This window comes from Limulus polyphemus, unplaced genomic scaffold, assembly GCF_000517525.1.
Source record: "Limulus polyphemus unplaced genomic scaffold, Limulus_polyphemus-2.1.2 Scaffold2768, whole genome shotgun sequence".
In the NCBI taxonomy this organism is placed as follows: domain Eukaryota; kingdom Metazoa; phylum Arthropoda; class Merostomata; order Xiphosura; family Limulidae; genus Limulus; species Limulus polyphemus.
The window spans coordinates 72,624-84,713 of NW_013668378.1; positions in this window are offsets into that span (position 1 = coordinate 72,624).

Below are 12,090 nucleotides of genomic sequence, written 5' to 3' on the forward strand. Positions count from 1 at the left end.
AATTCAGCATTTCACCTATCACAATAAAACCTTACCAAAACATATATAATGACGAAATATAATATCAAATTATTATAAACAGCGTCTGTAACTTTATATCAGTTCATATTAAACATTCAGTATTTGGTTGGTACTCCTCCTACTCTAATAGCCTCTACAAAGCGACGTGGCATGCTATCGATGAGGTTATTGATGTTATCCACGGTGATGTTTTCCCAACTTGTCACTAGAAGGCGCTGCAACTCAGTGGTTAGCATTTTTTCCGGCTTAGTTCTGCCCAACAGTTCTCAATGAGATTACAATCTGGAGACTTTGTTGGCCATGGCAATCTTGTAACATTCTCCTGGTCGACGTAATCCTGTACAATACGTGCACTGTGGATAGTGGCTTTGTCATCTTGGAAAACAAAATTATTGCCAAACTTTGCCCTAACATATGGCAGAAATATCGTCACCGTGTGATGCCTGTAGAAGGCGCCATTGACGTTTCCCTGGAGGATATGAAGAACAGTTTTTCCACCATGATCAATAGTTGCCCAAACATGTACTGCACCACATCCTGTGTGTTCTCTTTGAGAAAGACAGTTTTCCCTCATCTGTTCTCCAGGTAAACAACGAACACGAATCCTATCATCAGCTTTAATAAGCCGAAACAGGAATCATCTGAAAAATCACATGTCGTCGGTGCCCTAACTGTAAGTTGTCATGCTGTATTGCCCAAGTAACATGATGACGGTGGTGAATTCTGGTTAATATCGGTTTCCAGTTAGCCCTTCTAGCAAAATAACCTTGTTTGGTCAGTCTCTTAATCAATGTTCTCCTGGATTCCCTGGAATGAACGTGTTCATGTCGTTCCTGTTGTCGTAAGGTGTTGAAAGACTTCTTTAGACCTTGACCTGTTAACCTGATCAAAAACAGTCATCTCGAGAAGTAGTTTTTCGGCGTCTATAAGTAAACCTTCCTGGAACAACGTTTCCTGTAGTATGGTGACGTTTTAGGTTTCTGGATACAGTTCACTTGGGATACCCTACTATTATGGCACTGTCCATTTGATTCATACTATTTCTGGACAGTCGAACAATTTGACGCTCTATAACTTCTGGCACGTATATGACGAGGTATATGACTCTACACCTAGTACAGATAAATTGTCTGAACAAAGCGTTGATCTGTTTCGAAAAATATTATACCAAAAGCACACCCTTTTATACAAACAGATGTGTATGTGTGTTTTGATGAACAGGACCTGAAGACGAAAGGCGGAAGACTTTCGAAACGTCATCCTCTACACTTGACAGTTGCCGTCCATTCAACAAAGTTTCATCATGTGTAATTCCTTTTAGACTTGGCATTACCTACGGCTTATACAGACGCCATTGTTGCAATCATATTGATATTTTTTTGCTTCAAAAATTTCACTGTTACTCCATAAAGTAGTTTCATTTTTGATGTTGGAACGTCACTGTTTTTTCATAAGTTGTTACTAACTGTTTTTTATACGCTGCTGCAACTCCTGAGGTTGTGAAAAGTAACGACTCTCGTTGTGTTCCACCTGTCTCTCTCTTTCATTGTGATTGAACAAAAACATTTTGGTTTCAGGTAATCGTTGCATATTCGTAACCACTTTCGAACATTGAAACATAATCTAATTTACCTCATTGTAAATGTCTGTAGTGCACATTGGTGTATAAAATACATTTTAATACTAGAAATAAACGATCTTATGACTCCAAAATTTGTAATTATTCTTTAATTGGACATTCAACTTTTCATCACTACACAGTGAAATAAAAAGTTAAAAAGATATGAAATAAAGCAAAACGTTGAGTGTCTAATTAAAGAATAATAACAAATTTTAGTGTTTTAAGTTCTTTTAATTCTAGTATTAAAACTTAATTTACCTGTTGATTCTCAGTTCTAATATAACATAAACTTGTTGTTTGTCGTCTTCAAAGCTGCTAATTGGCTAACAGCTTTCTTTCTTTGTCAACTTATCACGTGACAAAAGTTTTTCTCAAGCAGAAGTTTTAAACCTAGTTAAAAGCTACTGTTACGTATTAGAATTTCGAAAGGTCTGAAACTGAATTAACCGACAATTTAAATTTAGTAGTTAAATATATGCCGATATATCTCCAATTTATGATATTTGCCAACAAGATTGATACACACAGTTTTCTTTTTTTTTAATACAAATATGTTGTAATATACAAACAACAATACAATCTACAATAACAGTTATTACAAATAGTTATTGCACACAATGATTTATATAAAAAAAATTACAAACCTACAAGCAATATAAAGTCTTCTTTCTAGTCTGGAACTTCCTTGATATCTCATGGAGGGTTCACGATGAGCGAGTTAATTACGAGCTGATGTAGGTACAATTCGCTTAACGGGGAGTTGCTAGCTTTGTTCTTCGTTATTCACCAGTCACTCCTGCCGAGTTTTCCACCGTGAAGTTATATAATGTTTTCGTAAAAATACTAATGTACGATGAGAATTCACTGAAGTTAAATGATTTGTAATGTTCGAACTTTGTAAATGCTCCTGGTCAAATATCTGAAGTTTTCCGATTGATAAGCGTTATAACAATCACAGTTATAGCTTCCGAAGTTTGTAACACACTTACTATAGCAAACTAATAATAGATACTTTTTTTTTCTGGTGCGTCGCGTTGATTATATTTATAGGCGTGTGGAGGCTTTCTATAAAATTCAAATTATGTAACAATACAAAGCTATATTCAGCGTTTACGTACATATATATATATATTATTGATTCTTACGCTCAAAAATCTTCTACAACTTAGAGAATAGGCGGGAGTTTCGCAATACATATTTAACAGTATAAGCTATGTATGTTTCTAAATATAAACTTAATCTAAACAAACGTCGATATTAAAACAAGTATATAATAATAAATCCGTCAAACTACTTACTAAACATAAAAGTTTCTGATTACCACATTAACTAAGGCCTACAATTTTAGCTTAGCCTGATTCAAAAAACAGGTAACAATAGTTTTACATGTTAATTCATCAAAAAAAGTAAAATGCTTGACTTAATTTAGTATTTTTGTTTGTTCTTTAGCTTTAAGTGTTGTATTCTGTTGATCTAAGTGAGCTGTAATTAAAAAAAAAGAAATACTAAGCCTAAGCTAGTCTAAACTTCATCACTCGTATAGCACACAAACTACCAGTCAGTAGATCATATGAATTATTCACCATTAGATTTAATGTGTCTGACGTCATTACTGACATGAATTGTGCGTGTTTCGACTGACGCTTTATTTTGTGTTGTAACCGCAGACGACCAGCTAAGCTTTGGTATTATACGAAAGACAACATCGGCAGCGTCGTGAAAAATCACAAAATATGTAACTGAACTACTCTTATACTCTTCTTACTAAAAGAAAGATATAATAAAAATTATTATTAGTTTCATTGCGATGTTGTATCACAGAGACTTCAGATCACGAAGTTTATATTCAGTGAAACAACATATTATATGAAATTTGGCCGTTTCTTTAGTGACAAGTGCTCCCAATATTAGCTTATTTCGATTTATCATGAAGCAATTGTTGGACATTGGATTTATTATTAATAATTTGGTCAAACTTACGTTATGCTAATTACTGGTAATCAAATGATTAAGGTTAATCTTATGGCTAAGATTTTTAAGAGTTAGAACCTATAACATATCCATGTGTTAACTTGATAAGTCTTTAAAACTAATGTCGCATTGTATTAATAATTTTTTAAATAATTATTTTAGAACTTGCTACGAAGTTAAAATTAAGTAACCATAAAACCGAAAAATGCTATTTTTGTAGAAATGTATGGCTTGTTTACCACGTAGTGTAAATATACCTGTTAGAGTACTTAGGTTAGTAATGCCATATTCTAATGTAAATTGAACCAACAAAGATGATTTCCTTACTTTTTTGAATGTGCTGTCTTAAAATTTATTATGTCCTGTTGTAAGTGAGGGTTTAAGTAAAATCTGTCAACCAGTTAGTCTCATTTTGTCTATGAACTTGTAAAGTTAATTGTATATTTTAAACGGCTCACACTAAACACTGTCCGAGCATTTTTATTCTAATCATGGAATTTTCAAGAAATATTTCAAAGTACAACCAGGAAGAAGAAGGATAAAATAGCCCCAGTACAACCAGGAAGAGGAAGAAGAAGAAAACAACTCAACCACAACGAGAAAGAGAAAAAAACATCCAGCACAAACAGGAAAACAAAGGAGAAAGAAGCTCCACTGCACATAGAAAAGCGTTAAAATTAGCTTGTTATATTGATATAGAGTAAATTATGAAAAATACATAAATATTAACCAAATATTTTCAATGGCATCTTTTTTGCTGAATCAAAATCATAAACGTTTCTGTATAAAAAATGAAGTTGTTACTAGCGGCTACGTGCATGTCTTCATTCACTGTACTTGAGGCTGTTAATGTACCGATTTCTCTCATGCTACCGTTACACCATTAGTATGTTAGTACAAGTTCATTACAAATCGTTACGACACCCGAACTCGCTACTAAGAGCTTTTTACATATCGCCATTGCACCAAATTTATGCTTTTGGAAGAAGGAACAGTTCAAATTACCCATAGAATAAAAAAAAACTTTCACAATAGTGTCTTTAAGATAGTAATGGGATCCAAATCAACATTTTAAATCGGAATCCGACTATGGCTACAAAAGAGAAACCTGTAACATATGAAACTTTTCATATAAAGCTGGGCATATCTTGAGCATTGTAAACAAGAGAATAAGAAATGATGTAAACCTGACGAATGTTCACAACATTTCAGGCTCACATCGAAATCAATGGATGTTTAAATGAAAATCCAGCGGAAAGAAATGGAATCACGGCAATCCCATTCGATCCTGTGCCTGTCCTTAATGCAGCTCTAATGAATTCTTGTTTTCTTGGATCTGTGGAAAAAATGTCAAGTTGTATACTTTAAGACTAATCTCGCCGTCTTTGTTAGAAGAGTGTTGCATTGGAAATTGTGGTGTCAAGCAAAAACATATAAGCCTAACCATCAGGTTAAGCACAATTAACAATGAAAGAAGTAATTCTAAGAGCAGCGCAGAACCTAGAACACCATTTCTGTAAGGTGCAATTAACCCCTGTTAGATACACAATTCTTTGATCTCTTTACACATCAAAAAAGTTTATACATGAACTTTCCAAAATAAATTAATGATAATCATCCAGTTCAATAATAACAGATATATTTGGATTGCTGAGGTCTGCTCCAAAATAGTTAAGTAATAGTTATTTGCATAATTACGAATTCCCAAACGCTAAAACTCTCTAGAGGAACAACAGACTATGAATAGATTACCAAGTAAGATACTGTACCAAAGAAAAGAAACTGAAAAGAATATTTTGTTTGTAAGTTTTTTTATTCAAAAACTGTTGGTGTACTCATACCACCGAAAACTTGTTGCAGCTATTAGCTAGTCTTTTAATACACTGCCATTACGGATTATAGTGATAGCAGATATTGTAGTACACTGTTATAAAGGGTTATAAAATACTCTTACGCTTTGTATAACACTGTCATCAAGAACTTCAATTGTTGACAGGTCTTATATTACACTGCCATCAAGAACTATAATTGTTGGCAGGTAATATATTACACAAAATATTTTAATTACTGACAGGTCTTGTATTACGCTGTTATCAAAAGTTTTAACTGCTGGCAGGTCTTTTTATGTTACCCTGTTATCAAGAATTATATTTCCTAACAGGTTTTATAGTATCACTAAAGGGTTTAATTGCTAGCAGGTCTTTTATTACACTATTATCAAAAGCTATAATTGTTGGCAGATCTTGTAATACCGTTTTAGTATAGTTTTTAATCGCTGAATGCTCTTTTATTGTAATTTAATCAAGAGGTAGAGCTATTGGCGGGTATTGTATTATTGGTCAAAGGTAAGAGTACTGGCTAACGTTTTAACCTTTAAGTTCTCTTCTTTCATTCCCCAAATTTAAATGGACTATTCTCAAGTTTTCGCAAGAAAAAGAAAATAATAAATCATCTTAAAAACTCCCTAATAAAAGACTTGTTTACATATACAGTACTACATCTTAAAGAAAAGCATAGGGTTACGCTCTGTATTCATAACATTACGCCTTTCTCTGTCTGTGGACAACCGTTGACATGCATATTGATTGTGAACATAATACGATAAGTGCATCAAGACAAAGCGCCTGTACGGATTGAACTCAATGATCAGCTACCGATTAAAATAAATGGTTTATATTAAATTCTAATGAAAACTTAGCCGAAGCTCAACAGAATGACAAAAATATCACAGACGTTCCTTTGAACGAAGCATTTTCGAGCTGGAGATCGAAGGCTGATTCTCAGGCTTATTATTTTGTAATGTATGATGTATACACGCATATTATTTATTGTACTTTACACACATACTATATACACATATACATCATATCACTTTTACACATTATTTCATTAATTAAATACAGGATTTTATTATTAATTCTTGACAGATTAAGAAACTGAGGAGAAGTCAAAGGACACTGAAAAAGCACTATTTATTTTTACATTTTCAAACCTTAATAAAGTAAGAAAACCGAAATCGTGTCTCTTTTATTTATCTATTATATATTATACATATACAATTAAACTCCAGGCAATTTTGCTACCTCAAGAAGCAAAAGCTAAGAAGCTATATAATACATACTTGTGTGTGAAAGATCTTAACTGTCTGCTACTACTAAAATGTTATTGGAGTTCCAATTTACAAGGTTAAATAAATCATAATAATTACTTGTCACTTCATATATTTCTAAAGAAAGTTGGTTATTTCCATACTAAATGCCATGTCATACATGTAGGAACTGCCTATAATAATTTAATATCATACAGTAACTCTGATAAAAATGTAGGCTCTCTTTTTGACAAATTAATCTAGAGCATTTCCGAAAGTACTTAAAATGCTAAAGCCTTAATAGGTGTTTATATGACACATATACAAAGTTAGTGGGCGATTTACAATAAAGTCTATTATCGTCTGCGGTTTCAGAAATTACTCCTCATGCTGATCTCCCATAAAAGAGTAATAAAAAAAAATGTTGTAGTTTTTTACTTTTGATCATCCTACATAGTTTCAAAATCATCTTTCATTTTCAAAAGTCTGTTTTTTTTTGGTAAATATTTTCCTGATTTTTCCATGCAACAATTCATTTTATTCCCCCTTTCAACTTGTAAAATTGTTCAAAATTACATACTTTTTAGAGAACCGGTATCTTCAGCCGGTAAACATTAATGTTTAGAAATAAAATTAATAATACGAAAAATAATACATTTTGAATATATAGAAGCATACAATGTTAAAAACGTTTTAAACCATTATTATATTTTTAAAATGATTTTAAAACACATCAAATCACAACTGTTGTGTAATTCCTGATTGAATTCATAACGATACAAATTAATTAGTTACATAATAAAATATAATCTCCGTAGAATTCAAAATTAGCAACATTTTGTGCAGATAACTCTCGAGTAACTCTTCGCGAACTTAAACAAAACAAACCTTTAACAGTCACACGTCGCGTATCGATAAACAATCAAGTGTCATTGTTATGATACAACGAACTTAGTTGTTTGTTCAGTAGATTGTTACACTTTTTCTGCTGTCGTCTCGTGCCTTGTCGTGCATGAACTATGACTCCATGTTACCGCTGATGAAACAAGTTTCCTCACACAACGTATAGACAATACTAGTCACTCATAAATACTATCACATGTCACTGACCAACAAACGCAGTAACATATTTAGTTAAACAACAATCAGCCCATATTGGATTGTAATATATTCACATTTTCAGATCATCGTCTCTCTCATAAGTCCACTTTTTGTGCATTTCGCTGGTTAACGTCCTAAAACGTCACACAGACATTCTGCCAACTGACAGAATATAGTTTAATATTACCAACATAATCTACATTTTATCTATTGTCACAATATTTGTTTACACATGATGCTATTCGTCACTCCTACATGGTCAGATGCCATCAGTCATGCGAAATGTATTAACACGTAACGCAATCTGTCACACATGGCAATATATGTCACTAATTTTCTCAATATCTGTCACTAAACAACTCACATTTTATGTTGCAAGCCTTCATATTTCATGTATTTTGTTGTTATATGCTATTAAAAGTTATATATTTATTTAAAAGAATCATTAACTGTCATGTTTGTGTTACCAGAGTCCACCAGAAGTCCATATCCATTGTTGCGTGTCCCTAGCTGCCACACACTGCATTAGTTCGTGCGACTAATTGTCTGAAACTGATTATCAGGCGTCACCCAGTTTCACTCATTTATTATGATTTATTGAAATGACAGACCTATCATCATTTGTCCCCTTACTGACAATATAACGTTGCCTGAAGTGACATTTCGTCATCAAACGTGTCGCATTGAAATTACATGGCTGCCACTATTCGTCCTCACATTCACTGTCAAGTATCAATCTACAGGCAGAAGCATAGTTCACTGACGATAAAATATCCCCACCAAACGTAAAACACTTTCAAACCTATCATCATCATTCGATCACATGTCATCAAATACCATACATGTCTGCAGTCGTTCGTTCTGTCATTCACTGTATGTCCCATGGTCAGTGTTGTTAAAACTCACGTGTTGTTACATATCACGACATGTCACGACATCAATTTTTTATGAGTTAACCGTGTAAAACATAGAATGTTACTAACCATTACATATATACAGCCAGCTCTGGATTATTCGGGATAATTGATGTGGGAAGACGAACGGGTAATTGATGTGGGAAGACGAACGGGTAATTGAAAAACTCGAATAATCCGGAAAATCTCCATTTTTTGGACACCTTTATTTTAAACCACGTTAAAATTACACAGTATTTGAATATTTTTGGTTTGTTTAAGAGACGAGCCATATTGGTCAATCAGCCATACTGGTCAATCTGCTGTGTCCATCGTGGGGACATTTTAATACTGCAAAAGACATTACTTAATAAAATACTCTGTAATGTTTACTTGTTTATCGGACTTATTTGTATTATTTCTCATAATTGTACTTATCTTCCTGGCTGCTATAATAACATTGTATACACACATAGGTCCAGAGATGGGTGCTCTTTTTTGTTGTTGTTGTTGGATCACTGAAGCATAGTCAGATCTAGTTTTTCTGATGTTTACTTCTTCATAGACTTTTGTTCAGAAGGTCACTCGCCACAATCAGACCTTGTTGCAAACTCAACTAACTCTGTGCCCCGTACAGTTTATACACCTATCACATAATCTTTAGTTAATTTAGCTGCAGATTCTCGTTTCTTTAATTTATTGATCAACTCAAGCCATTTTAACTAGGGCCTATCATACCACCATAATACTGCAATACTAACTATGTCGTGCACTATAGGTTTGGACACCTGAAGTTTCTGCACGGATAATCCGCCCATAAATAATCAGGAATTGACTGTGTTTGTATATATATATTATCGCCACTTCACTAACAGCCGCTGAATTGTGTCACGATTTAATCCCGTCATAAAATGTAAAATGTCATGCGTTAGAAATTACACTATCATACGGTATATTACAAGCTTTAAAATAGGCCGTACTTGGTCCGGTGATTAGAGTGTCCCACTGGTCGGTCTGGCAAGAGTTTCCTAAGAGTTGGCGGTGATTGCTGTTGGCTAGCTGCCTTTCTTCTAGTCTATAAATTCAACAATATGGACAGCGAGAGAGATAGCCATTGAGTAGCTTTGTGGGAATATCCTAAAACAAACAAACATTATAAAATCAGTTTAGGATTGATACACAAATCTTACCACTCTTTTATCTAAGAGGCGGGAAAATCAAACACTGGCAGTTGTCGTACACCGAAAAAAACATTCTAAAGAATAATACAATTTTAATTAGTCTAACATTTGTATATAAATCCTAAGATATAACAATAAAACGAAGATGTTACATCCGATTCTAACCATCGTGTGTTACATTACAAAATTATTACAACACTCACACTATTTAACTAGAAATTTGCTGGTGTGCAAAGTTTGATAGACTTGTGAATTGAAAAGAAACAAAACACCTTAATATTGATGATAAACGTTTGGTTTAGGCTTCACTTCTATAGATTTTGTATACATGTACAAGCTCCCATTTATGTATGTTTGGTTTTTGATTTTTGTCCAGACCATCATGTGGCGCAAAGGCTACATAAGTTTTGTTTGTTTATTTGTTGAACTTCGCTCATAGCTAAACGAGGGTTATCTGCGTTAGCCCACCCTAATTTTGAAGTGGTAGACTAAATTGAAAGCAGTTGATCAACACTACTTACCGGCAACTCTTGGACTACTCTTGTTAGACTTAATACTGAGATTTTATTGTCATTCTTATGACGCACCCATACACTGAAAGCCCCACTGGGCCCTGCTCAACCTATGTAAGTAACAAGCATTACATAGACTGAAATACTCACAAAAATTCATAAACACTTACTTAAGCAAATACTAAAAGAAACGTTTGTTTCTGAATACTAGTTATGAAACAGTTAGATTTCACATTAGCAGTTAAAATTCTATACAAGATGTAATAATTGAACTTTTTAAAATACAGATGCTAACATAATGAAAAGTATCCACCACGTGGTTTCATATATGAAGGTTAGAATTTTAAGTATTTAAGAAAAATACGTTGGCGGATACAAATCTTTGGTGGCTTCTTCACGTTGATTACAAAACCCGTAGAGAGGTATTTATCTATCGTCGAGTTTGATTTTCTTTCATTCTTTTAAAGCCATATCTTATTTTTCTGCAATAATTTGAAGGTAATCTGACCTGGTCTGATTTATTGTAGTGTACACATTTATAATTTTCAAACGTAAAACATGAACAGCAGGAATATTGAATATAAGCTGCTTTGCAGGTAAAACATATTGCTCTCTATATTCTAAAACATAGTTTAAACCCTCTCATTGGTTTTGTAGCCTTAAATATTTCTTTAAGATGTTTGAATTCACAGAGGAACAGTTTACCATTTTACTGTTGTTGCATGTACACTTAATGAACGAAAGTAAGTTTTCTGTAATTTGTTGTTAAGTAAGCAAACATCTCAGATTCGAATTATTTACAGGAATTGACATTAACGATAATGACATAGAGAAGGCCAGCAAATTTCTCTTTTGAGATACAGTGTTACTGTTAAGTTATTGTGTATGCAGTCTCTTGTCTTATACGCTCTTAAGAAAAAAAACTATAATATTTATCAATAGATATCTTGGATTTTTTTTTATTCAAATACAATAAACAGCTGGTAAAACATATATTTGTTGTTGTTGTTGTTTTGCATTAGTTATGATGCATAAGAGAGATTAAGAATAAGTGTTTTTCCAGGTTCAATATTTCTGTTTTCTCCAATATAAGCGATTTTTGAAGAGGATAACAAAGAATGTTACTTTGCTTATTGAAAATAGGGACGAAGAAATAATGCCAAAAACAGTCTCGTTTCTCAGAATACGTATGTTAGATATAACGACAAGCCTGAATCTCACGAGCCTTCCTCGAAAGTTTATTGATTTTCAGGTTTATCTTCAGTGTCGAAACAGAAAGCAGACAAAGTGAAAATGGCTGCACTATAAATACAGTGTACATTTAGACAATGTTACAGAGCAAGAGAAAACTAATGATAAATATAATCCTGCTCATGAATACGTGTAGTGAGAAAAACGTATACATGTATGTTAAGTGAATTAGTAATATCCATTAATACCTGTTTTGCTTTCAACACATAGATGAGCATGAACAAGGGAGAAGAAAACGTTATGTATCCTAGGATGCTACAAGAACTGTACGCAGATAAAAGTTAATTATTAAGCAGCCTCCATGTTACTTTTAAGAAACAAATGTAGTTCACGCAACGAATGAGGAAATATTTGTAGTTTATTCAAAACTATATGACTCAAACTACCGCATTCACATCTCTTAAAGTATAGTTTTTTGCCAAGAATATTGACTTTGTAACTCTCTCCAAAA